A 25,881-nucleotide genomic window follows, 5' to 3' on the forward strand; every position below is an offset into this window, starting at 1 on the left:
ATGTCTCGTATATCATCTTTGCTAACATAATCCTACTTTACGCCGCGATTGAAGACTCAATAAAGGGAGAACGTCTCAATAAAGGTGGAAAGATAAAAAGCTTCACATCCCTGACCAGGTCCAGCGTTTTTCTCATCATAACCGAGCGGTACCGTTTTTTTTTTCTTCCGTCGCAACGTTCGACATTTACAGCGTAATAAAGCGAATTGCGAATCCCCTTTGGTGCATCGCGAACCGCAGGTAAGATCGACAGGCATCTCGCGAACGGACGACTTTTATTACTAATACAATAAGTGCAAATAGCCCCTATCATCGTCGAGATTTTACGGATGGCGGTGTTATCTTATCTGTGTCCTTTTTCCGGTGCAAAAAGCTCGAGATACACATTGAACGTATCGATAAATGTACATATGTGCACATATATACATGTGCCGATCGGCCGATGTTCCGCTTGCTCAATCGTGTTTTTATGCGCCTAGAACCGGGACGATTCTCGTATCTATTCCGAGTTTACGGGGTTGATACCGTCGCGATGTGAACGGACTATCTTTCAACGGAAATTCACCCGCGAATTTTTCAGACTCTTTCAAGCTTGCAGTACGTGATAGCTGAAAGTTCTGTGAAAGCTTTATTTATAGAAGATAGAGAGAGAGGGGTAGACTATCAATAGAACCAACAATCGTTTAACCAAAGGTAACTGTGAAATCTAGTCTGTGTGTAGACTAGGTGGCACCTAGGGCTTTTGAATCTGCGTGTCTAGGATCCAAAGAGAGAGAGAGAGAGAGAGATACAAAGGTATCATAAATCCTAAAACAAACAGTTTTAAAGACTCACGCGAATCTGCGAATGCGGGGATCTAATATCCAGTGTCTAAGAAGCAGTATGGAGAACGGAGTGCTCTCGTCCTCGAGTAATAAGCTTCACAAGCGGGTTCTGTGCAACTGTTTCGTCTAACAATGGTGGCGTAAATAAGTTACGCTCAGAGATGGCACGATGCTCCTTTTGAACGAGGAGAATACGCTTACGGTGGTGAATTTGTAATTTCGCGCGTCGTGCCGTGACCTAGACTATCATCCCGAGATTCAGGAGAACCCGCTGGCATTGCAGTAACGGCGAAGTAGTCTCGTAGATCTCCCGTGAAACGAGAACTCTCGGGCGTATGCGGGTCGCGTTAACCCCCAACCCCCCCCCCCTTCCCAAAGTTCTTCCGTGAAATTTTCATTACGTCTCTCTGCACACGTCATTGCGTGGGCGAATTTACGTTAGCTCCTTCTTTACGCGCTAGTTGTACGGCAACGTTTATATTTCAATCAAGGGAGACGAGAAATTCCAGCGGAGAATGCGCCGATAGAATATTGAAGTAAAGCCAATATAAAGTTTTAGCCCAGCTAAAGCAGCGATATCCACCCGAGCACGGACGGGAGCAAGTTTCGCTGTTTATCGCCGAGAGACGTCTCGTTGATCACGTGTCAAACGCAGCGGATGTAAACAAACCAAGTTTGATATCCAGGCCGCCCATTTGGCGCTGAATGCGGTTCTACGTGTTAGTCGCGCGCGAGTGTAAACACAGGAAAGGTTCTCTCTCTCGCTCTCTCTCTCAGCGTTCAGACGACCCGACTTAACGCTAAGTGTCAGGTGCGAATAGGGGGCGAAGTGTCAAACTTGGCGACACCCGCGTTAACTCGCTCGAATAACGTTATAACGAAATTTCCGAAGTTGCCGCGGCGAGCGAGGCCTATTACGTCGTATCCCGCTATAGTTGGAGGCTTCCCAGACTTCGAGGGACGATCGAGGATCGAGCTCTGCCGTATACTCCGTAACGAGTTTACGATTGTCTTGCATGTTCGTGCGCGACGTCGCGCACAATCTTCGCGGATCTAAAAGAACGCGCGGCGAAGTTTAGCATCCGTGGATCATAGATTCCATAATTCTTAGCGATCTGTAGCTATTCGAGATTTCGCCGGAATCTAACTCTCCTTGAATTCTAACTTCCATAGATCTTAGTTCCTGCAGACTTCAAACTTCACGGGAAGTTCGGCCCCCGCGGAGATCGTTCCCACAGATCTTACACGCTGTAACTAAAGCTTCTATAGATCATAGAATCCATGGATCTTAAATTCTATAGATGCCGGATTTCAGTGGTCCGAACAAATTTGGAAATCAAGAGAATATCCACCGTTTGGCTTTTCTATACCATTATTTCTTCCCGCGTTCTCGCTTCTGTCTCTTATTCCGCCGATTCTTCGCGTTGATGGATTCTTGGTTCTATATTCCCGCTAATTTCGCAACGCTGCTATAGCTCGGCAAGACTTTTAAGGTAGCGCTCCGCGCTACCTTATTTCTTTGTAGTCACGACGCGTGGTTATTGTGCGTGCTGTTAAGTGGTCAAAGTGCATACGGTATAAAATCATGATAATTTCCCCTCTCTTGGCTGTCGCGCCCGCTCAAAGCGACAACCGCACACTCTCGCGAAGCTTTCTGCGGTGCGACCGACCGCTTTAATGCACGGGCGAACTTGAAGAAATAATTAGCTACGTTGGATCTCGGTGTTTTCTTGAAATTTCGCGGCGGGATGGAGTCCTCAGTCGTTAAACGAAGCGACAATAGAACAGAGGGTGAAAACGGAGGAGTTACAAAAGGGAATTGTAGGATTAATTGGTATGGAAATGTCAGTCTTAACTAATTACGGGGGCTCAGAAATGTTTTCAATGGCCGGGGGGGGACGATATCTTCCGGACGCGTACACGTGTTGTCTTTCTCATACGGGACGAGAGGCGGGTGCGTCCTCATTGTCGCAAATCGAATCTGTCCTCGGCTCTCTCGCTCTGTTTTGTCCGTTCGCCGAGAAATTGTGGCATTTTCAGAGAAGCTTGTTTGACCTATTCAGCGTGATAATTCGCGCGGTTTGTGCGCGACCGTTTCTTGGTGAAAGGCCCGCTGATACGCGCGTCACTGAAAACGCGCACGGAATCGCTTATGAAGCCCACATTTATAATATTTATATCAGCCATAGGTCCGACGAATATTTTATCGTCAATTAAAAGAGGGATCTAAATATTAGGTGTAGCAGGAAACGTCCTTAAATTGTGATCTTTACGGTCATAGTAAAATACGAAAACGTTCTCTGTATTCGTCGAGGAAATTCGTATCGCAACAGAGATTTCCAGTGCACGACGACGAGGTTTAATGTCACGATGCGATTTATTTCTCACGTCACTGTGCAAGGGATCAAAGCCCAACGTTTATACTCTTGACACGTACGAATATAATTAACCTCGTTTTGTTAATTAGATTCGTAAGGGTGCCTTTGTCCTAATTACACGTCGTGCTTTCCCCGAAGTAAACAAAAACCCCTGCACGATGCCTTTATTAATTTACAACAATCTGAGAACGCGTGTCCGAAAAGCTCGTCTCGACATTTTTACGGTGCCTAATTAAAGAGAATCACGGAGCGAAATTAATTCTTCAAAGGATACAGACGTACAAGCGTTATGTTAAGAGCATGTGTGTGTCTCATAAAAATCCCAACGTCCTACTTCGCGGAACAAATCAGCTGCTCGAGCGCGAGTGCTTTGACTCAAAAAGGGGGATCTGACTTTTCGCGTAACTTATGAGTCCTGCGGTTTAATATTGTGCAAAAGATAACAATACACGTGTCCAAGCTAACAGTTACATATGGGAGGAATAGTCCAGGTTATTTATGACAACTTAATCGACAAAGATATCACGAGCGGTTAATCCGCTCGGATCTATCATCAAAAGGAGGACGCCCCCAAGAACCGTTGGGGCTCATCCTGTCTGTAGGATACAGAGCCGCGGCAAGTTTCCAACACGGCTCCTTCCCCTCTCCCGCCGTTTATGGCGGTGCAAAATGGCAAAGTTTCTCACCTGTGTAGGTAGATACTAGGCAAACGCTTTAATATCTTAATGGAGTGAGCGACTGGCGAAACGAATGAATTTTAAGTATATTTTCGCGAGACATAGAATCGACGAGGAGCGCCGGGAGCGAATGAAAAGGGAACAGCGAGGGCGGAGGGGAAGAAAGAGAAACTTCACGGTTGCTCGAGTGTAGCGAATACCTCTAATGGAATTCACGAAATCGTTAAAATTCGCGGGGACCGTCGGACATGAGAGAAAAATTTTAGGTTAATTGAGATTGATAAATTTAAATCGAGAGCGCGTAAAACGAGGGGGCGAGGAACATTATCTCGGAACTTGGTGGAGTTAATTGGATAACGATGCGCTGACTTACAGTTAATATATATTTTCAAACATTACTGTTGGCAAGTTTCATTTCGGACTCGATAATCGTCCTCGATGTTCTTTCCCTGCAGAGGCTGCCGCATGACACCGCTATTATACAAACGGCTCGCAGAAAATGGACCGCAATGGCGAAGACGGCGAGATAATCCAGTTGACCCCACGGAACTTCGGTGTCGAATCGGTTTGCATATTAAACGAGCGTAATCGGCGACCCTAAATGGAACAGATGAGGCACGTTTTCCGCATTAACTAAACACAGTCACGAGCCGCGGACGATTAAAAAGAGGACGAAATGGACACGGGCAGGAATGTCTTTCCCTTCCTCCTTTCGTGCTCGCCCCCCCCCCTGTTTCCCCGACATATCTCTTTCCCCATCCTTTTAATTCGATTCCTTTCCCTGCGACACTTGGCTCGGCGTCTCGTGAACTTTCTCGTATTTGTTCCCGCGACGACATCGACAATCGATTCGAAGAGTTTCTACGTTCACCTAAACTTGGATGCTCGCTCGACTTCCGACAATTGCTGATGGCACAACTCGCCATTCCCCGACAGTTATGTGTCGGACAATAGCGATCGCCGAGTACGATCGTTGTCGGTTCACCGAGGACAAGGGAGAGATATCTAAACTAGTAACATTATCGAGACACCGAGTGTTCGACGTGCGCGGAAATGACATTTCGCTAGATATTCGCTAGGTAACAAAATCGCGTATGGGAGAGTCGATTGAAACAGGGGTAAATGTCAATTTTATGCCTCGAAAGTTCATACAACACCGCCCCTTATTCAACGTTGAATTAAAAATGTCATTCCGTCAACCGGATTTACTCCACTAAAGTAAAATAACTCGTATTCGATAGAGAAGCCACTTCGCTTGCTTTTATTACGTGACAAAAGCGCCCGTGTAAGAATTTACATCGACATCGATGCCGAGCGTTTTCCCTCGCGGAAACGCAGCGTTGATTCAAAAATTAGCAACTTGATTCGATTTTCTCCTTCCAGCTCGCAAACTTCCTTCCTTGTCAGGGACCCATCCTACAATCTCCACGTCGAAACTTCCGGCGAACTCCGGCGCCGACGTATTTGTTCCGCCGGGACAAAACGAGGATCGATCGCGAGATCTCGCCGCGAGACGAAAACCGGAGGGCGACGATAAAGTTTGATAAGCGGGCGCGCGTCTCGGCTTCTTTCGACAGAGAAAGAGAGAGACCGATGCCGCTGTAATTAAACGGAAATCGAATCGCGAGAATCGCGCCATTGAGCGTTTTTCATTCCGTTGTTGCGCACCGTCTCATCGGTGGAGTTTATCGTCACCGCGATAAGCGCAGTCAAATTTAATTAGCGTTTAATTAAGTTTGTTTGACCGCACGATGTATTCATGTACGAATAATAAATATTGATTCCATCGATGTATACAAGCCGATGAAATATACAAGCCGCCACGCCGTGCTCTCCGATATTTCATAATAATTTTAATCGAGACATTAAGAAAGCAAAAGCGGTTTTTCAAGTTAATATCAATGCGCCCTTGTTATTTTAAATTTATAAACGTATATATTTTCAAACGTGTTATTAAAACAATGTTATTTGACAAAAGGGCAACACAAAGAAAGACAAGCTCGAGGCACACCATCAGGCGAGAAAAGCATCATCTCGAGTGCAGCGCGACAAACAGAAATACAATCGAGATGGCAAACGTTGCAGACATTGCGAGTTTCTCAAAGACGCAGTTCGCATCGTCGATTCTCCACAACGACAAATTCGTTGTACGAGCGCGGAGGAGAAATCACGTCGTCGAATATTTACCGAAACGTCGTGCCCGACGTGAGAAAACAACAACGGCAAGAATAAGAAATGGCGAGAGTGTGTAGTAGCCATAATAGGACAATAATGTTATGTGTAATAAAAGAGGTGTTTCTTTTTTTTTTCAGAATCGCTTTCCTTCCGTGGAAACCCCCCACTCGCTCGAAATACCAAAGTACAATTGAATAATTTGGCGGTAATTGGTAGCGAGGAACTCTTTCGTCGTCGCGGCAGTTGTTTTCGCGTCCACTCACTACATTTTCCCCCGAGACAGGTGTTTTTAACGTTAATCCCATTCGCCACTCTCCAATCCCATCCGGCCGCGCGCCGTCCCCGTAATAAGATAAAAACAGTGGCGTCCCTTGAAACATGTCTGGTGTCGCGAAACACGAGAAGGCGTCACGAAACGCGAAGCCCGCATCGTCGTTGCCTACGTCTTCGTTCTACGCCCGCCGACTTGTGTTCGAGCAGAGACAAATCGCCTGCAGGCTCACCGATAACCGCATTAACGGCTGCTCCTCGCCGTCGTCTTCGTCGTCGTCGTCGTCGTCGTCGTCGTCGTCGTCGTCGTCGTCGTCGTCGTCGTTCCCATCGTCTCGCGGTTTCGTTTTCCGGCCCGCTTATTCTCGAGGAAAGTACCGCGAGCGGTAGAAGAACCGCTACTTCACCTCCGGAGGTACTTTCGCGTCCCTTTTTCTACCCTGCCTCTCTCAGTCAACGTCCTGTCCTTCCTTTTCTCGTCATCCCCTTTCGAGCCACGAGATGAGTGGCGAGAAAAGGGTGAAACCCGCGCGCGGACGACTCTGTCCGTCGCAACGAAAAGAAGACTGTATAGGGCTGGGGTGGAGAGTCGTAGGACGAAAAGGGAGAGAAAAAAAACCGCGCGCGGTGAAGAGGACGCGGTGACAAAAAAAGAAGGCGAGGGAAAATGCAACGAGGGAAAGACCCCGAAGAAAGTGGAGGAACTTTCCCGCCGCCGCTGTCTGTTACTCATTTCTCTCCTTTCTCCCCCCTCCGCCCTCTCCATCCCTTCGCGAGAGCCGCTGCATTATTCATGACTTTGTCAACGTCGCTTGCCGCTGTATTTTTACGGCATTATACTTGGAAAAATTCCGCGCCGGGGAAACTCGATATACAGCCGCGAGTGCACGCGGTGTCCTGAAGGAGAGACACGCGCGTCCTGTGTATCCTCGGCGAAGGGCGCACACTGCCGAATCCAATTGAATAAGGCAATAAGGTATTGGATCGGGTGTCCGACATACGAAGAGATCGGGAAGGATGGAACAACTGTTACTTATGGTTTATGCGAAAATGAATTATAAATCTGATAACTGACGATATATATTGGACGCAGGTTCCGTTAAAGTTCTATAAGCGAAGACGTGATTTATATATAAAAGAAAAAAGTAACACATATCACAAGTTGATCCGCCACGCGAAACGTAATTTAATGATACCACGAAAAAAAAAATATTATAAAATTTAGCGCAGCGATTAATACCCATTAAATAGATATTCGAGCTTATAATTCGTTAAACGAATTAAACTACCGCGTCGCGACCTGGAAAAAGCATTCTCGCGTACACGTAATAAGCAATAAATTACTAGATTTCACGGTAATTTTTCGATAAAGGAAATTTTACGCTAATTAATAGAATGATTAATATACGGCAGAAATTCGCGGAACAGATTAAATATCAATTAAATATTACAGCTATTATACGATCTGGTAAATGGACATAAAATTCGTGAAACGCGTATATGGTGTAAGTATTACTTAACAATAACTTGTTAAAATTCACAGCGAGGGAAAATTTTGCGGAAATAAGTTTGATAATTGATACTCAATAAAAATTCAAAATTTGTTTCCGATCCCAATTAAGCGGTCATTAAATTATCGTGGTAAAAAGGGCGGGGAGGGGGGGGGGGAACTTTTTCGACCGATAGTAAATAACGCAATAAAAACGACCGCGCGTAAGAGGACAATCGCGCGCGAACGGGACAATCCGAGTCCTTTGTTCGTCGAATTTTTGTCAGTTCGATCGTATCCCTCGATGTTCGAGAAATACAACGGGTTACAGCGTGTGCCCGCGAAAAAGGAACACGAAACGCGAGAGCGCGCACGCGTGGCTCTCACACGCGTCCTTCGTGACCGAAATAAATGGGAGTACTCCACCTCCGTTCTATTCTTTTTCCCTCCATCCTTCTGTTGGTTCCCGTTTTCTCTCGGGCGGGCGTTTCCGTTGGTTTTGCCGCTGTGAGTAACGACACCTGTCCGACTTTGTAATGCCCATGTTGGATATATTTTGTGACAGATGTACAAGGATCTCTCGCTAGCAATTAGTCCCGGGCGAATCGCGAGAGCGACACGCGCGAGTCAGACGTTCCCCGACAGTCGCAATTCGTAGCCGTCTATCTGTTCGCTGTCGCGAGTTCGAAAGATGAGATTTTGAGCTCGCGACATCACCGCGCGCTTCGTTCACCTTCGAAGCTCGAAATAGCTTCTCTCGCGATAATTTCATTCAAATTGCGATAAATGATTCCGCAAGGTTTGACGCGCGGTGGCGTAATCGCGCGACAACATTCCATCAAAAAGGCTAACAAGACAGCCGTGCGACGCGGTAAAAAGCCCCGAGGTAAATCGTCGACAGGCGCAACTCGATCGCCGCGGAATTAATGGAACATTATGTAACCGATAGAGAGACAGGAAAATCCTATTGTCTGGAATTCTCCCGTCGATGACGTAACAAACAACGCCAACCGTCCGGCGAAATAACGTTCGCGTCAAGCCTCTTCCGGATAGAGTACCATAGTTAACAAGAGGGTTGTTCTAGTCGGCTGGACGCCTATTGCCTATTGTTCGCGTAAAGATAATAGACGCTCATCCCACGTTCCCCTCTCTCGCCTGACGCTCGATGAAATTCTGTGTATTTCTATTATCCTCCTTTCGTTATTATCGGAAGACTCGTTTACAGAGAGCTAAATCCCTAGAAATACATTTAATTCGTATCGACATTTGCTTAAAGTCACAATGCGCCCCTCTCGCATACGCGCGGGTAGATGTAGATCGATAGCCTCCACTGACTAACCCGGCTCCGATTAAACGTAATTTTCCCCGATAAGTTCGATTAGCGTTCCCGGCGGCGGCTTAAAATTGCCAGATGGTGAAAAATCTTTTGTCCGGGTACAATGCGCGCGGTGGCGCATTGTCAGTCAAGTGGCTCGAGCCAGCTTTGCCGAGTGACCTGAATCGCCGCGTGTACTTGGCAGCTGCAGCCGTTCTAGAAGATCGAATCGTCTTTGATATCGATGTTAATCAGGAACGACGGCCGAGAGACGAGAAAATTATACGATTGCGACACCAAGTGCGATTTATGCGGCTGAAAGACGGAATTGCGTTTTTCATGCCTCGCTAAAAACCTTTTTTTAATTACGTTATTATTTTCCATTATTATATTTTAATTATTCCGCGACTTTATGGCATTATTCGCTGCGCTCGAAGGTTTAATGAGCAACGATTCGCGAACAATTCTCGCTTGCCAGTGAAAGCGGTTATGCTGTCGTCAGACAAGTTGCCAATCGAGAGAGACGCCAGTCGAATGGTCGAAACTTTATCACGATCGCGCCCGATCGAATTGTACGTAATCGAATCAATCTCTTTCGTCGCCGTAGCGAAAAAGGGCCGGCTCGACTACCATTTTCACCGAGATCCATCATTCTGAAATATGCCGGGCGCGCTCGTCGTGACGAGAGGCGAGCGGTCTAATCGCCCGGTTGAAGGACTATCGATCAGGATACCGTCCCGAACACCCCAAGCCACTACATTCCGTAAAAAATCGAAATAATCGCGGCCTCTCGATATTCGAGAGATGCGATTAGAACACTCGGAATAATATCGCTCAAGTAACTACCACTTGTGCGAGCAAAGTATATCGATAGCGCCGACGATGGCATGATATAATAGTTAGCGCGCGCCCGTGAAGTTGCGACCTCATGGTTTATTCAAAGGAGCCGCGCCGCGCCGCGCTATCCGCGAACGCGCCAACTCCGGATGCAGCCTCTCGGCGCACAGGTACGCAACGACGACAGTTCGCGGATAATCAAGTCGTTAATGCGCCGCATCGGCCGCGCGCGAAGTTGCTCGACCCGGGGGAAGAGGGGGGAAGAGGGAAACGTGGGAAAACTTTCGTTACCGGCCTCGGTGGCGGAAAAGCGCTCGCACGTACGCAGTTTAGCGTTTCGCGCGGGCCGCACTTACGCCACGGGATGCATGTTAAAGCGGGGGGGGGGGGGGAAGAGGGGGGGGGGCACTTCAGAGTTTCTCTGGGAAATGGGAAAACTCGCCCCCCTCTCCCTCAATAACGCCACTTTCTCGGCCACCCGCCCCGCGCGCGTCGGAGGCTGCCAGCATTATTAATCCCGATGGCCGTAGGATGAAACGGACGCCGTGCAATTGCGGCACGAACGACGCTACGGCGACTTAAAGACGCGAACAGTTTCGCCATATCGCGTCTCAGAAATTCGCGACAGCGAGGAGAGGACGCACAAAAGTCGCGAGGGAAGTAACTTTGCCGCGATATCTAACGCTCGTCGCATTCGTTTTTGTTACGTGTTGAGATTGAACATGTAATCTACGCTTTGGAAAGATAAAGCACATTAATAAGGTATTATACAGTTAAAAAGAAAGAATCTTTTTATGAATTCGAGAAAGAGAATAATTATTCCTCGTGATTCCTCTTTTTATACCGAGTACAATTCCGGTCTACAAAACGTGCTTTATCACGTTATAATTTTGAGAAATGTAATATTTAAAACTGGAGAAGAGTTTTAATGTACTTTTTGATGTATTTTTTACCATGTTACAATTATAGCATACTGTACGTATATGTACTGAAAAAAATCTTGTTCTATTCAAAATGACATGTCTGTCAGAATTTTTCGTTTTAAAAAGAAATTTAATCGAATGATTAAAATAAATAAGTAAAAATATTAGGTAAATATAAGATAAATATTAACAGTTTTGGTCGTCGGATGTCATCTTATGCCTAATAATAATTTTTGCGAATTTTATACAATACGTTCTTCCGCTTTTGTACTTTTTAACCAGGCGCTAATTACCGGCTTGATTTATAAACACAATTTTATAATATAATATTATTAAATTGATATTTAATTTAATATTACTGATGCTAATAAGTATCTTATAAATTCACAAAGAATTTAATGTAAAAAATAAAGAGATAAAGACTTCCTTTACGAGATCTGTCTTTCTAGATAATAAGAAGGTGCAGTCGGGACTATTTAAATCCTGATATATTTACTGCATACGAAGTAAAAATTAACAAATACTACATGGTGAATCCAATATTCAATAGATTAACTTTAATGATTGTTCGTAATGTGTTACATTTTTCTTGCAGTGTAATAAATATTTGATTACGAAACTCTTACAAACTTTAATTTTTACAACAAATTTCTTTGAGAGTGAGAAGTTTTAATAACATACTTAAATTCGAATAAAACTTCTCAAACGCATTACATACCGCTACTGTAGAAAATTTAAGATAGTCTTTTTTACAACATTAACTTAGTTAGAACTTTTGAAAATTGTGACGTGTCAGAATCATTATTGAGAATCATTAAACATAAAAGATACAAAATATGATTCTTCCCTCTAGAATCTCTTTACATATGTCTGTAACAGTGATATAGAATTGGGTCAGCGATCCAAACGCGTAGAAAATATTCCGTATTAGTCGAACCGCGGTACGGATAATTAACGTTAGCCGGGGATCCGCGATTAATAATAGTTGACGAACGCGACAAACGCGCCGCGCAATTAAACGCGCTTGTCGCGCGGATATATTATAATAATTTTCGTAGCGCGCTCGGCACTTATTTACACGCGCGCCGACATAATTGATGCCATTCGGCCGCCGTTCGGGCATTATATCGCGGCTGTTTACATTAATTCACTGGCAGAAATGATAGCGCGCATAATTTCGGGCGGTGCATAGCGAATCGCGATCTCGCGTCCGAGCAACGTTGGGATTACCTAACATTGCGCGATGCGACCGAGAGAGTGGACCCGCCGCATAATAATGCGACGCTCGATGGAATAATAATAATCCCCGATGCTATCACAACGGTGTTCCTGATCTTCTTAACTCCCTGTAATTTGATCCGAGGATGCCATACGTCAAATACAAACAGTCGTTATCGCGTATTACGGTCAACCTCATTTCTAACCGTCGATAATCGACCCACTTGCGTGTGACATAACGATTTTCATTTCATATTAAAAACTCCAAAACGTATCATCGGCGAAAGTATTTCCGAATCACCCAGTATCCTCTTTTAAACGGCGCCCTTTATATTCTCCCCTGCATGTATTATGCATTCATTCTTCGCCGAAGCGACGCGAGTAAAATTGTTTATAGAATAGACACACCGCGCGTGGGGCAAATAATCAAATGGGGCCCTCTCATGAAAGAATCACAACGGGAAGCATCGCGAATGTAAATCCGACGCGCTGTCTGTAAATTACCTACATCTCGGGGGTGGAAAAAAAAAATTAAATCCCCTTGATACGACCTGAGCCGCGCCGCCGCGGCTGGTCGCGAAATATAGATGAACATTTCAATCCGCGTCCCGAGAAAAAATACACGGGCCGGCCGGCAACGTAATTTAATTCGCTCTCCAGGCTCTCCTCTAAGCGGCGATGGCGCGATGGCGCGCGCTGCTCGAGAGAGAGTCAACGGCGAGAGAGACTCGACCGTTCGTTAGCCCTGTATACCTTATGTTAGCATAATCTTTTATTACACGGCCGCAAAAAAGTTCCGGCCCGCCACTAGCACTTAATTAAGTTTCCCTCCCCCGAGGAACGTCCTCTTCCTCTTGTTATTAAAGAATCTCTAACTAGCTTTACTTGCCTCGCTTCGCGCACGGAACTTCCGACCGTAATGCCCGCACCACGCGAGAGACCCGTATCGAGCTGCAGCGTACTTACAGCTTTGTCCGTTGCATCGTGGCTATTCGGTTTACTGCGCGATCGTCCGGGGGCAACTACGATCGACCGAGACGACGCCAGCCATCGAGTGTCACGTTTAAAATTCCGACTAATTTCATGACTTTCGCTTCTCTGGGAAAAAAGCCGCGGGAGAAAGCGGAAAAAGAGCGGAAAGGACGGATACTCTCTCACGCTTTGTGATCTCCGAGTCAATCTCCGGAGAGAAATTGACCGCGCAGAATGGCCACCATTTTTCTTCGATCAGAAGCAAATCGATAGCCACATCCGGCCGGGAGGAGCGCAACAAACGCGAGCTGTACTTCCGGACACGGAGAAGGGTCTAGTTGAGGTTTTTTCCCCTCCTCGGCGGAAGCGAAGAGGAATGAAAGGTCGTTGCTAATGACGATTAATAACTCGCCGGGTCTCGAGACTCTCGAGAGGAATTGATTACGATCCGGGGATCGAAACGTGCAAAGTGATTTCGCTATATAGAAAATGTGCCCGCGTGTGTCTGCGCGCGCATTGATGTGCGCCCGAGCGCGTCGCGCCGATCCCCCATCGAGATCTTTAGAAAGCGTCAAGGGAAAGGTCGTTCTGGCGGAAGGATATTTTATGGAGCGGCGATGTTCGTTCATTAACGAATGAGGGAATGTAATTTCGCGAAATTGACAATTTCCAATTGGATTCCCCGCGAGCGATACGATCGGGAAGATGGAAATCCACATCCGGCACGTCGGCCACTCACAATCAGTTCGCATCACATCACGGATATCGATATTGACCGTCGTTATTATATAAATATTGTTCAGACAAATAACTTGATATAAAATGTGTGCTTGAAAAACATTGATTTATTTTTTTTTACCAATATAAAAATAGAGAGACGCTAGGATTATCCGATACCTCGCCTAATTTAATTAGCTCGTGATGAGCCGAAAATGGACGGTGCGGAGATAAAACCCCGCGCGACGTTTTGCGCGTGAAATAATCTAATAAAACTTTTGCGAGCTTGTGCCATCACTCGTCGCCTGTCGATCGAATTTTGTGAGACGGGCGGGCCACCGCGAAGCGGACATTTTCGGAGCCGCAATCAAGCGGATTGGCTTTTTTCAGTTCGGGCCAATTCCTACGGCAAACCGAACGACCGCCGACCGTGCCATACTAAAATCAACACAAGCCGCTAGTAGGATTTAATATAGATCCCCGAGTTTCCGCTAAAACTCAGAGGAAGCCAACATATCCGACGGCTTCCTCTTCGTTTTAACCGCCATACACGAATATTTCCACCTCGTTCGAGCAGGAAAAAAGTTTCTAGATTGCACGAAACGCGCTGTACGGTGTTTACCGTCATCAAAAGACACAATCGCTATCCCGTAACCCCCGTCCCTTTTTCCCTCTCTCTCTCTCTCTCTCTTTTTCGCCCTCTTTCTGTTTCTCGTTTTCGATATCTCTACCCTCGTCTCTCTTTCTCCAACAAAAAAAGAAAGCGGATGTGAAACCGCTCGCAAACCGTTTCGTAAACATTTTACTCGGATTAAAAAAGTTCAGCGACGAGCACCGCTTAGGTACGCAGATACATGGAATTCCGCATGAGCTTTCAATTAAATCGAGAATTTGAACTACTAACAACTACCGATATAAAAAAAAAGACTCTTAGCAATGCCGTGTTAAATGGATGGAAAATCGAACGCATTTGATGGAACTCATGCAACTGGAAAAATGCGTTTCAATCTTCAATAGTTTTTGATTATACAGTCAAGAAGACAATAGTTGAAACTTTAAGGACACATTTTCTATCATTTGACGTCTCTTTCTTTCAATAAGAAAATTCGACAGACAATCAAAATCAACCCTAGGAAAAATTTTTACCGATTTGGACCCACAGTTAAGCACTTTAACATTTTGGTTAGTGCCCCTTGTGAAAATTATCTTTGCGTAACTGAATATCGACAGAACTAATTGAGAGAATTGACTGGTATAATTTAAAAATCTTTGAAATAGATAGAATAGCTAATTACGATTTTAAGTTACGCGGTGTTATTTCTAGTCCAAATACGTAAAATTAGGGTTACGATATCCAAATAATTTGCTTACTATAATCGTGGGCCTCAAATTTTTCCCAGAGAAAGGCGTTCATAGATTACGTATATTCGGAAATTTAAAATAACGTTAAACATTATAGGTATTTTGTATAAAATTACAAAATTATATAATCACGAAATCTATTGTAAATGATATTGTAGATGCTTATCAATATCGCGAAATGCTTGTATTCCTTATCGATCCAATTAACCTCTTTCTTTGTTATTACTTTCAGTTTGTCAGGAGAGAGCGAGATTCCGTCTGTTCGTCAGCCCGCCGCGACGATAACGAACGGACGAGACGACGTACGCCATCATCCCGCGGGCTTATCAGCGAACCATAAAGCCACTCTAGTTACGGTCGCGATAAACTGCCGCAAAACTCAATAGCGGCCTTCTTATAGCGCGTAGTTAATGTAACCGAGCGGACCCGTCAGGTTCATATCTGCTGGCCGTTTATACCAACGATATGCACTTGTACGGAGGATGACGGAGAACGGCGGAGGTGAAGTGGTAAACGTTAACCCGCCGGCGCCGTGTTACAGCTCGCCCGTAGCGTAGGTACGAGATCTGCATACGCGGTATAAAAAGTTCGACGAGCCCTTTATCGCCTCTTGCGGGAAATTCGCGCTGGTAATTACGGTATTCAAAGTTTCACCCGCGCGCGATACGACGATCATTACCGGGTACCGCGTCGTAATAAAATAACGATATATACGGGTTAACGTTTCACGGGAAATCGATCGCACGAACTGATTGTCGAGAGGCTTGCCTGAGATGCCGTCGGATAAACGGCACAAATTACGATTGCGAGATAATCATACGTGAAATAACGATCTAATAACTTCGATACATTACGTTGCCGCACGAGTGAAACGGGTGAAAGGTAAAAAGAATTGATGCATCGAGGCAAGAAACATATGTGGTCTAAACTGTTGTTGGCTCGTAAATGCGACTATCGCGGGAAGATTTCAACATAATTGTACGAGACATTTCTTTACAGCGAGGGCTGTATTTTCACAAATTACACCGAAACGAGATTAATACCCGGCGAAAAACTATCTGATGAAATAAAACGTCGCCGTGAGGCTATTTATAACAGGCGAGGCGAGGTATCAACACGCGCGATCACTCCGCCAGCGAAGTCATAATCGCAAATAATTAGCGCGAGAGAGCTTACGCCACCGTCGCCGCGCCGCCGCCCCGGTCGGGTCTCCCCGCTCGCGGCAGATCGTATCCTATCGGCTTATTAAGTTGCCACCGCGCCGAGCATACTGCGCCAGTGGCGTGCTATAATTTCCAGGGTTATACCGTACTTTAAAGGCGTACTAAAGTCCTCCCTTCTCCCTCAATCCCATCCCCTTCCCAACACCGCAAAGCGAGTGGATAAGTAAGAGGCTACAGACAAGGGCGCGCGAAACTGTCTTCCTGCCCTCCCCCCGCTTCTCTTCCCCTCCGCCAACTTTCTCATTCTCCACGTCCCTCTCCTTGATTCTCTCTATCTATCTCCCGCAGAGATAGAAAGATAAATTGTTTGGCGAGAGAGGGCTCGCCGCTCAAAAGTTTTGCGATATTTCCACTGTTAGTTAAAATTAGTGGAGTTCCCCGAAGGCAATTCTGATAACGCTATCTCCCGTTCATGATGCCCACCCTCCCTCGCATTTCCCCTCCCACCCCTCGGTATCTTCTGGTCCGTCTCTTTCTTTTTCGTGGGCTCATACACCTCGTACAATTTAAGACGCACGGAGTTTCTCACGTGAAACCCAATAAGCTTCAAAGACGTATTCTGTACATAGCGACTTTAGGGATAGATGTTTTCACAATAAAGATTTAAATTTTAGATTTAATCTAGGCCCATTTTTTCAAAGATATTACCGCATTGATCAAAGAAACGCACATTTGCTTATTCATTAAATAAAACGTGAGGTAGGATCGTATCTCGACCAGTGCAGCAGGCTCGCAGAATGCCGCAGCGCTTATCGGAGTCCGGCGTCATCGCCCATCGGTGTCGACAATTAGCGGAGTTTAATCGCCGCTCGGTCAGCTGTAATTAAGGGTCTCGCTTCTCCACCGAGTATGACAAAAAGGAGAATGCACGAATTAAAGCCGGGACCCGAGGCGCAAAAACTGCGCGCAGATGTACTTGCCGTGTTCAAGTAACGTATCTACGTCATATCGCCGTTAAGTCAAAATTTTATTTTAACGAAAAGAAAAGTTTTACTGTTTTGTTAAATATTTGATAAATTGGCAACGTTAAGTATCTCGTTAAATCACTTTATTAAAAAAAATAATAATAAATGTGCATACGTGCGTGTGTTTTAACTATCTATGAAAATTTTCTAAGATTCGTTAGAAAAATTGACCTAATTAGGGACTGTACGATCGAAGCTGAAAGTTTTTCTCCGGACAAAGCGCGTTATTTGACCGCAGGAAGAACGTGAGAGCGCAATCTCTCCTTTTAAGAAGACACTCAGTAATTTTAATCCTTCAGTCGCTCCTGCATTCTCTTCCGCTTAATAGAATTTGTAAGTTGGGGATTATGCGCAGATATACGGGGATATCTGTGCCCGGCCGCGCGCTTCCATTTTAGGTAGAACCAAAAGTCGGCGGGCTCCATAATCTAATAGTCTTGATTTAATGAAAATCGTGGAGCTTTTGTTCATACACCACATATCATCATACATGTATGACTGTTTTACATTAAATTAAATTGTATAGCTGTGTAATATCTCTGTAATATCTCTCTATCATTTTTCTAGCGAGACATAATTTATGAAATAAATGTAGTATACAACAATGTAGACACTTCTGAAATATCTTGGTAAATGTCAACAATTTTGAATTGCCAAAAAACACGCTTTATATCAAAACATTGAATTCTATCAAGAGACACGAGCGACGGAGAATCTTCTAATATTGCCCAATATTTCTTTTATATCTATATATCAGAGAAAGACAGAATTGCGCCATAAAGGATGGCGAATGTACTTAAATCGACTGTGATTCCAGATCATTAAATTATTCGTCAATTCCGAAGGCGACGCGGCTTGAGTGCGATCGGTCCGGGTTCTAATTAAATTTCGTTAATTATCGCGGCGACGATGCTTATCTCTGACGCGAATAAAACGCGCTGGCGCGCCATTGCATTTAGCGCGACAACGTCCATAATAGACAAAAAGGATCGGTGACCACCGCGGCATATGGGCTGAGCAAAAAGTCTCTATTAACAGCTGTGCGCGCTCCTGTGACTCTAATCTTTCTTATCCAATTTCATGGTTCGAACGAACAATCTTTGACACTCGGGACGTCTCGCGTGTCGTGTTCAATGACGCGCCCTTCCTTGACAGATGTCGATTCTCTCGCTCTCTACGTTGAAAATTCAAACCGAGGTATATATATTCGCCGACTTATCTGACAACGCAAACTGGAACGAACGGTTACTCACTCGGCACAACGGTTACCGTCAATTGTTACCACTTTCGATATATGAAAGTCCCTGCAAATTCGAAATTGAAGCTACACGTTGAAATAAATTATGCTAGGTTGCACCCGCACGGTGCATTCGCATTCTACGTTCCCGCGCGTATTAGACGACGTCACAAAGCTTGCGCTTCTCGCGTTTCACGCGGGAAGCTTAACTCTCGGGCTTTTTGCCGTTTCCTTGCAGCTTTTCGCGAGTCGAGCGAATTGCGAGTAATGCGATCTGTGCGTTCATGCGATTTCTCGCGCTGCGCGCTGAATGCGCGCACGCTTTATACGCGCGAATTGTCGACAGAACGCAAATTTTCGCCGCGTAGCGATAATTAATTATAATAATCGGCGCGCGGAGAGTCGGCGAAGGGACCGGAGAACAATAGTAATTTCGAGTTCCGATGCGGCAGAGTCTTGCTAGTTTACCGAGATATCTAGCTCTCTCGCAGGGAGTTAGCGAGAAATTTGAATTTCGACTTGGAAGGCGAAGGACTTGAAACAAGAACGAGACTCTCTTACCTTCGAGGATGGCCCGGTCCTTATCTCCTCGCTGGCCCACCGATCTGCAACAACGAAGAGAGAACAATGAAGGGAAAAGTAAAACGGCACGGTCTGTTTACCTTAAGTTATCACTGCGGCGTATTGTCGTAAAAATTAAACGGTAAATATGCTCTCTGTGTACAACACTAGATTATCGCAACAATTTAGATCGATACTCGCTGGTGCGGTAAACTTGCTATGAACTTCCTGCTTGCATAATAACACAATTTTACGATGGCATAATATTTACGAAACGTCGCCGCTACGTTGGCAGCGACCGCTTTACTTCCTTTTCGAGAAACCGAAGGTAACGCTACGACAATAACGGGATATCCGGCGCTGCGGCGCGGCGCGGCGGGATCACCGCGCGCGGCGACATTAATCCTTTGTGCGAGGCGTATCGCGAACTTGACGAAGAGTAACAGGCGGAAATAAGCGATCCCTGTCACGAGGCGAGGAACAGAAGAAATACCTTTAAGCCGATACCGAAAGAATTAGCCGGCTACGAGGACGCCATTTAAGCGAGTTGTTGCGAACTTCCGTAAGCTTCGTGCTAACTAGAGGCGCGGAGAAACAGGGCTTATAAACTGTAATGCTTGTGACTCTTGCCGACCTAAGTCTTCACAGCGCGCCGCGCCGAAACGAATATTCTTGCCGCGTAGCCTTTCTGCGCACTGCACCAATTATTTTATTTCTATCCAGCATTTACTTTTCAATGCACGCAATTATTTTAAACACTCGGAACGACTGCTGAAAGCCTCCATGTCTGATTGTTTTAAAGTTTTAAGTTTGGATTTGCGAGTCGCGAAAGACGGGAGTCTTTAAAAGTCCAATAGTTCATGGTAGAGAGCTGGAAGTTATTAATTTACCTGCATTCTAAATAACAGTACATAAATTTTATAATATGTGTATTATATTAATTATATTATCCAATATAATAGAGGAGAAGATGGTAATATGGGACCGTGCTGATAATATGGAACCCCACAATTTCTCAAGAACACTGTACTTTAAAGGTGACAGCTAGAACTTGTTTATTATAGGTTTCCCTCTAGACGATAAGAACGCTAGGTTCATTAATTCTTTAATGGCGGTAGATTAATTAACCTATTTCTCTTTTGTCAATTTTCAAACCTTTGAAAGGTATGTAAAACTTTGTTTATTTGTAACTGTTCATGATTAACAGGTAACTTTTAGAGCCAGAGACATTTAACATATTATATAATTTATATTTAACGTAATACATATATTATAAATTATCTAATATAATCTATATAATGTAATCTATATAATCGTATGTATTTTATGTTTAATAAAAAGAGATTGATCGGAGAAGTTGGTGACTTCTTCCTTGTTTCCATTCGATCACAAAAACTGTCATGTATTGACACACGTGGCGCAGTTTTGTCTTCCGTATCAATCAGTTAATGATATCGTGAATTTAATTTCCCGATTTCAATCGCGTTTCCTGGCTCATCGTTTTCGAATGCAACGAGTCTTTGTTCGGATCACGATTAGCTGACACTTTGGCCATCTTCGAAACATATTTTCTATCTCAAAATCGATCTTTTTTTTCGACTAGTTTTCCTCAAACAATATTGTTTTATATAATTCTATTTAATTCACAATGTAGCGTCCTTTTCTTTACAAATAAATGCGTGTGTGTTAGGTTTGTAGATTCTACATAGATAAGTTGTACTAGAAAAATAGTTTCTCTCCGTATGTACGCGCAGATAATCTTCAATAAGCTGTATGAACAGCCTTCGCATAAAAGACTCGCGGCGCAACGGAGCTATAATGCCCGTTCGTTTACTAAGAGGATGGAGACTCAGATTTCTCGCGGTTTTCCTTGTAATTTAGTCCCTCTCAGCTATCGCTGGCGGAGAAAGAAGCGAGATATCGAGGTCACGTGCATTTCAGTCCGGAGCCGGTTACCGATCTCGCGATCGCGAGAAAGGGGTAAATAAAGGGGTGGAACTAAACTAAATGGACGGAGGAGCGGGGTGAGGTACAGTTGAACAGGGGGTCCGGTATTCAGCCAGGAAGATGGGATGCGGCAGTTAAAAGCCTCGCACAGTCTGCAAGTTTCTGGCGCGATGACGATACTTACGAGCGATTTGAGATTTAAGGTCGACTCGACGCCATTCATCGCTAAAAGCCCCGTATCTGCGCGGCTGTCGGTTTTAATGATTAATACAGCTCGTCGCTCAAGGATTAAGTCGCAGTAAGATAGGTGACTTTAACGCGGAGAAAAAGGGGGAGACAGAGGGAGTCGCGCGAGGATGAAAGGATCGACTGAATCGAGTTACATTTTTACATTGACCTAAATTTCATTCCCAAATCGTGGATCTCAAAAGCGTTCACGGTGCCGTGAAGTCGAGATAAAGGATTTATTACGAAGCAAAGTTAGAAAACACGAGGATAATTTGCGAACTTGTCAATCTAAATCTGATTACGCAATTATTTAGCATTGAAAATTAGGGGATAGAAATTTTCGCGAATTAGAGGACGCTCCGAGAGAATCTTGGAAAACAAGAAGTGAAATTAAGAATTTGCGGAGGTGAAGTAACTCATACATGCGCAATTTTCTTTCCCGTTTCGTCTAATGAACCAATTTTTTCTCCGCTATATATAACCTCGTTCGTATCTATATTTTCTACCTTCTTAATTCGAAAGGACGATACAAATTAGGTATAATACAGAAGCTACGAAAAAAAAAGTCAGAAGTTTACGGAATTGCGCGAAGCCACGCAGCTTCTCTCCCTCTCGCATTCACCCTCGTTACTCCGCTCAAGCTCATTTCTATGGCGTCGCCGAACTGAACCCGCCGTAGCTGCCGCCACCTGATAACAACGTGCCGGGCATCGGGCGAAAATAAAAATACGAGACGCGGGCTTTTGTTCGGCCGCGATGAGTCCGAACAATTCCCGTCCGCCCGTTTAATCGCGACGTCCATTTATACAGCGGGGAAAAGGGAAAACGGGTTGAAGAAGAAAAAAAAATAATTGCGAACGAAGCAACCGGGGATCACCGGCTTCGTTCGGAAGAATCGAGCGATCTCGCTCCTTTGTCCGGCAGGATGCTCCTTCCATCGCCGCGGTATTGTTCATAATCCTCGACTCGAAAACGCCCGCCCGAGTTTTTTTTACGACCGCCAATTGTCAGACTGCATTTCGCACGTCGCATCGGCGGAAGGGGCACGATGCCCTCCGTCGAAGCGGATTAAATCGCCGCACGTAATCCTGTCGCGAGCACCTGCCAATCCGTCCCACATTTCGCTAATTAATCTCGCTAATTATTCGCTAGTTGGGCTCGGCAGCAAGGGCAAAAAGCGGTCGCTTTTTTCAAGCAGAGCGCTCACGATGATGACGCCGACTAGCCGCAAGAATAATCTTTTTCTCTTTTAATTTTTAAATAATTATAAATCTTTTTAAACATTAATATACCTTGACAAAAAATTGCCTTTTCATTGAATTGCACGATAAATTATTGATAATATCTATACTGATCGTGCATTTTAGATAATGAGATAATAATTGAAAACAAGAAATCAGGTAATAATTGATGAATGCAATAAAATTATATTTTAAAAAATGCACATAATGTTATATACGAATACACATATGCTTCCAATAAATACCCGTTTAATAAATTGGTATGCAGTTTCCCAAGAAGCTGCAGATACTGTAGATAGTTCTTCGAGTTATTTCTGCGCCGAGACAAAAACTGTTCTCACATTTGGAATGCAAATACAGAGAGAAGCAAGCGCTTATTTCTGTTCAACAGTTAATTGGTTTACAGCGACTGCAAACTTATTTAGTAGCGGCAAGGTAAACTATTAATTAATATTCCCGTTATTTCGCGTTTTACATCGCGCCGACCGAGACAGAGCCTTCTTTATTAATTCAATTCATGGACGACTAATCTCCGAGAAAATCAACATTTATATTTTCTGATAAATAAATCCCGCGAAAGGGCGCACCCGAACGACTTCAGGTTTGTTAATTAGATCACAACGATAAACTCGAGACGCGCGCGCGCGCGCGCGTGCGGGGGGAGAAACTCTTAATTAATTAATTAAAAGAACTCTCCGGCGTGGTGGAAGATCCCCATCGGTCGCTTTCTTTTCAAAGTTTCCTCAGGACCAAAATCACTTAAATGGAGATTATTTGCTCGTTCGCAGTTGACGGAGCGGCCAGATATTTGCAACTAATCAATGTAATTGCACAGCACACGAATCCATTTGTTTGATAAATTTTCGGCGTTAAAGAAATTAAAACTCATATCGCACTCGCGCGACAATACGCACTGTTTTCTGTTCATACAACTTTATATCCCCCATAAAATCGTACAAGGATTGTTAACAAGCGTTGGAAACAAAAAATAAATTGATAAAGTTGCATAAAACAGCATGAAGCTGTATCAAAATTATGTAACAAAATTATATAACTAATTGAAGCTAAATAATAATTATAAACGTAACAATAAAATATTTTGCAAAAGCGTAATTTTCATAAGGAATTAATAAACACGGGATGAACTTGCAGTTACACGTTAATTAATTAACATTTACTAGGTGTATCAATATGCGCGGGATAAAACGTGTGTTTATTTCGTTATTCATTTATGACGGAGAAAGGAATTTACTCGTTAATATAACAACGCAGAGGTCGAGAAATGTTAAATCAATTTCCTTCGTTGTCACTTGAAACGACGAATTCGCTTCAGATGTAATCATCAGATGCGGAACAAAGTGCTAATTAGAAGGTTCTTATTTATCATTCACGTCACAAGGAAAGTTTTATCGGAGATACGGTAGAGAGATAAGCTATTAATAATCTTCCGGGAACATCAGCGAGTGCAACAAACAATTTACATTACGCAACTCCAGACGGAGAAACGTAGAAATAATTGCGGTGCATTCTCCTATCTGGAGAGCAATATTTCTTGTATGTTCCTTGTCTTGTATCTTACTCATCTGTCGCTTCGTATCAAGTACGATAAATAGGGCGGCTCCACAGCGCATTCTTAACAATGCACTTTGCCTGTTAAAACCGCGGTACTTCATAATCGACTGGATTTCTATCAAAGTGATGGCCCTGCTAATCTCCGCGCGATAATCGCGGCGACGAATTAACGGGTCCTCCCGCCCTCCCGTCAATTACGATAATTAATCGGCGATTGATTAATGGTGACACGTGGAATAACGCGTCGCGACGTCCGAGCGCGTCGATTGTTCGTACCGGGGGCGATTAATCGAGGCCCCCGAATTTCCCTCCTCCCCCCGGCCAGCCTGAAGGGATAATTTATTTACCGGAACGGCCTCGTTAATAAATTAAGACCGGCGTGAAAGCTTAATGAAACGTCTCGCGATGTCGCTCGAAGAATTACGAGCTTTCCTTTCTCTTCCAGGCTCTCTCTCTCTCTCTCTCTCTCTCTCTCCGCGTCGCGCCGAGAGACCGCAAAAAGGATTCCGACCGGTCGGCAAGGACTCGCGATTACGACCCCGAAGGATACGTTTACCGGTCTTGCCGAGAAAGAGATAATCAATCTTGTTGAAAAAAATAAATAATTTTACGGAAAAGAGAGAGAGACTCGAGCGGAATAAAACCTCCATAAAACATTTTCTAAAACACGCCCGACTCTCTCGATATCAGGCTTAGACTATCAGGCGCGCGCGCGTCATGAAACAGAAGCCAATAAATTCAACGAGGTGGTTCTTCGCAATGCGAACCTTCCATAAACGTGCTCACGCCAGCCGCCGCGCCGTGTATCCTGGCCGGCCGAGCGGGCGCTTTTTTGCGACCGAGAGGAATATTTTCCCTGCAGGAGGACGAGAAAACGTGGGACCATTGTTCTGAGCGGCGAGCGTGGAAAAGGGAAAAGTGGAAAAAGACGTAACGAACAGACGCGACCGAAGAAAATGGATCGACCGGTCATTTTGCCTCCTCCTTCCACCATCCCGCCCTCCTCGCCGCCGCCGTTAGACGCTGAAAGGGTATATAGCCCCCTTTTTTTAGGGCTGCTTCTAACAAAAAGAGGGTACGCGGAGCAGAGTTTTTCGGCCGGACCCTTCTTCTTTTTTTTTAAAGCAGCTTCTCGTATCGACAGATCGACACGAGAGTCGCGTGATGCGTTCGATGATGGTTAACTCGATCGCAGCGAAAAGGATAAAATAAAAAGAGGATAATACGCACGTACGTTAAAGGAAGAGAGAGAGAGAGAGAGAGAGAGAGAGAGAGAGAGAGAGAGAGAGAGGGAGAAAGAGGGGCATACGATAGAATTTATTGCAGTCGGTGCTCGGCGTTGGACATTGGCGAATCGAACTAATAATTCGACCAAGCCGGAAATATCGGCGAAATGCAGACTTTTCACTTGCGCGAAATTATTTGCGCTCCGGGGATGAAACATTTTCATCCGTCGAAAAAGAACGTAAAAAGTATGCCGAATACGAGCTGCATCCACGTTTAAAAACATACAGGGGATACAGATTTAAGCTGTCGAATGTATTGAGTTCTGCAATTCGATTGGATATTTCGCTGGATCGGAATTTCGGCTCGAATTTTAATTATCAGGAATCGAAACAAAAAAAAACGTATTTTGCGGAGTGTTAAATATTGAAAGAATTAATTACATCATTTCGCTGTTATCTGCAGAAAGCTTGCGTTTTTATTTAATGGCACGCGGAAGTAAAGCCATGATATTATTGTAAATATG

At 44.6% G+C, this 25,881-nt stretch overlaps 1 protein-coding gene across 4 annotated transcripts in view; it reads right to left on the reverse strand.

The window, feature by feature from the left end:
* The window catches only part of LOC139769442 (uncharacterized), a 117,763-nt gene that overhangs the window by 21,440 nt on the left and 70,442 nt on the right, over positions 1-25,881 (reverse strand). For 2 of the 4 annotated variants that reach the window (XM_071700507.1, XM_071700506.1), the window contains exon 2: positions 19,144-19,187. The exons of the other annotated variants lie outside the window; for them this stretch is intronic. The gene's annotated coding sequence lies outside the window, so the exon portion shown is untranslated. The remainder of the gene's footprint in view (positions 1-19,143; positions 19,188-25,881) is intronic. 4 annotated transcript variants of the gene reach the window in all.

This window comes from Temnothorax nylanderi, unplaced genomic scaffold, assembly GCF_030848795.1.
Source record: "Temnothorax nylanderi isolate EJ_2023f unplaced genomic scaffold, tnyl_v1.0 TNYL_tig0022_pilon, whole genome shotgun sequence".
Classification (NCBI taxonomy): domain Eukaryota; kingdom Metazoa; phylum Arthropoda; class Insecta; order Hymenoptera; family Formicidae; genus Temnothorax; species Temnothorax nylanderi.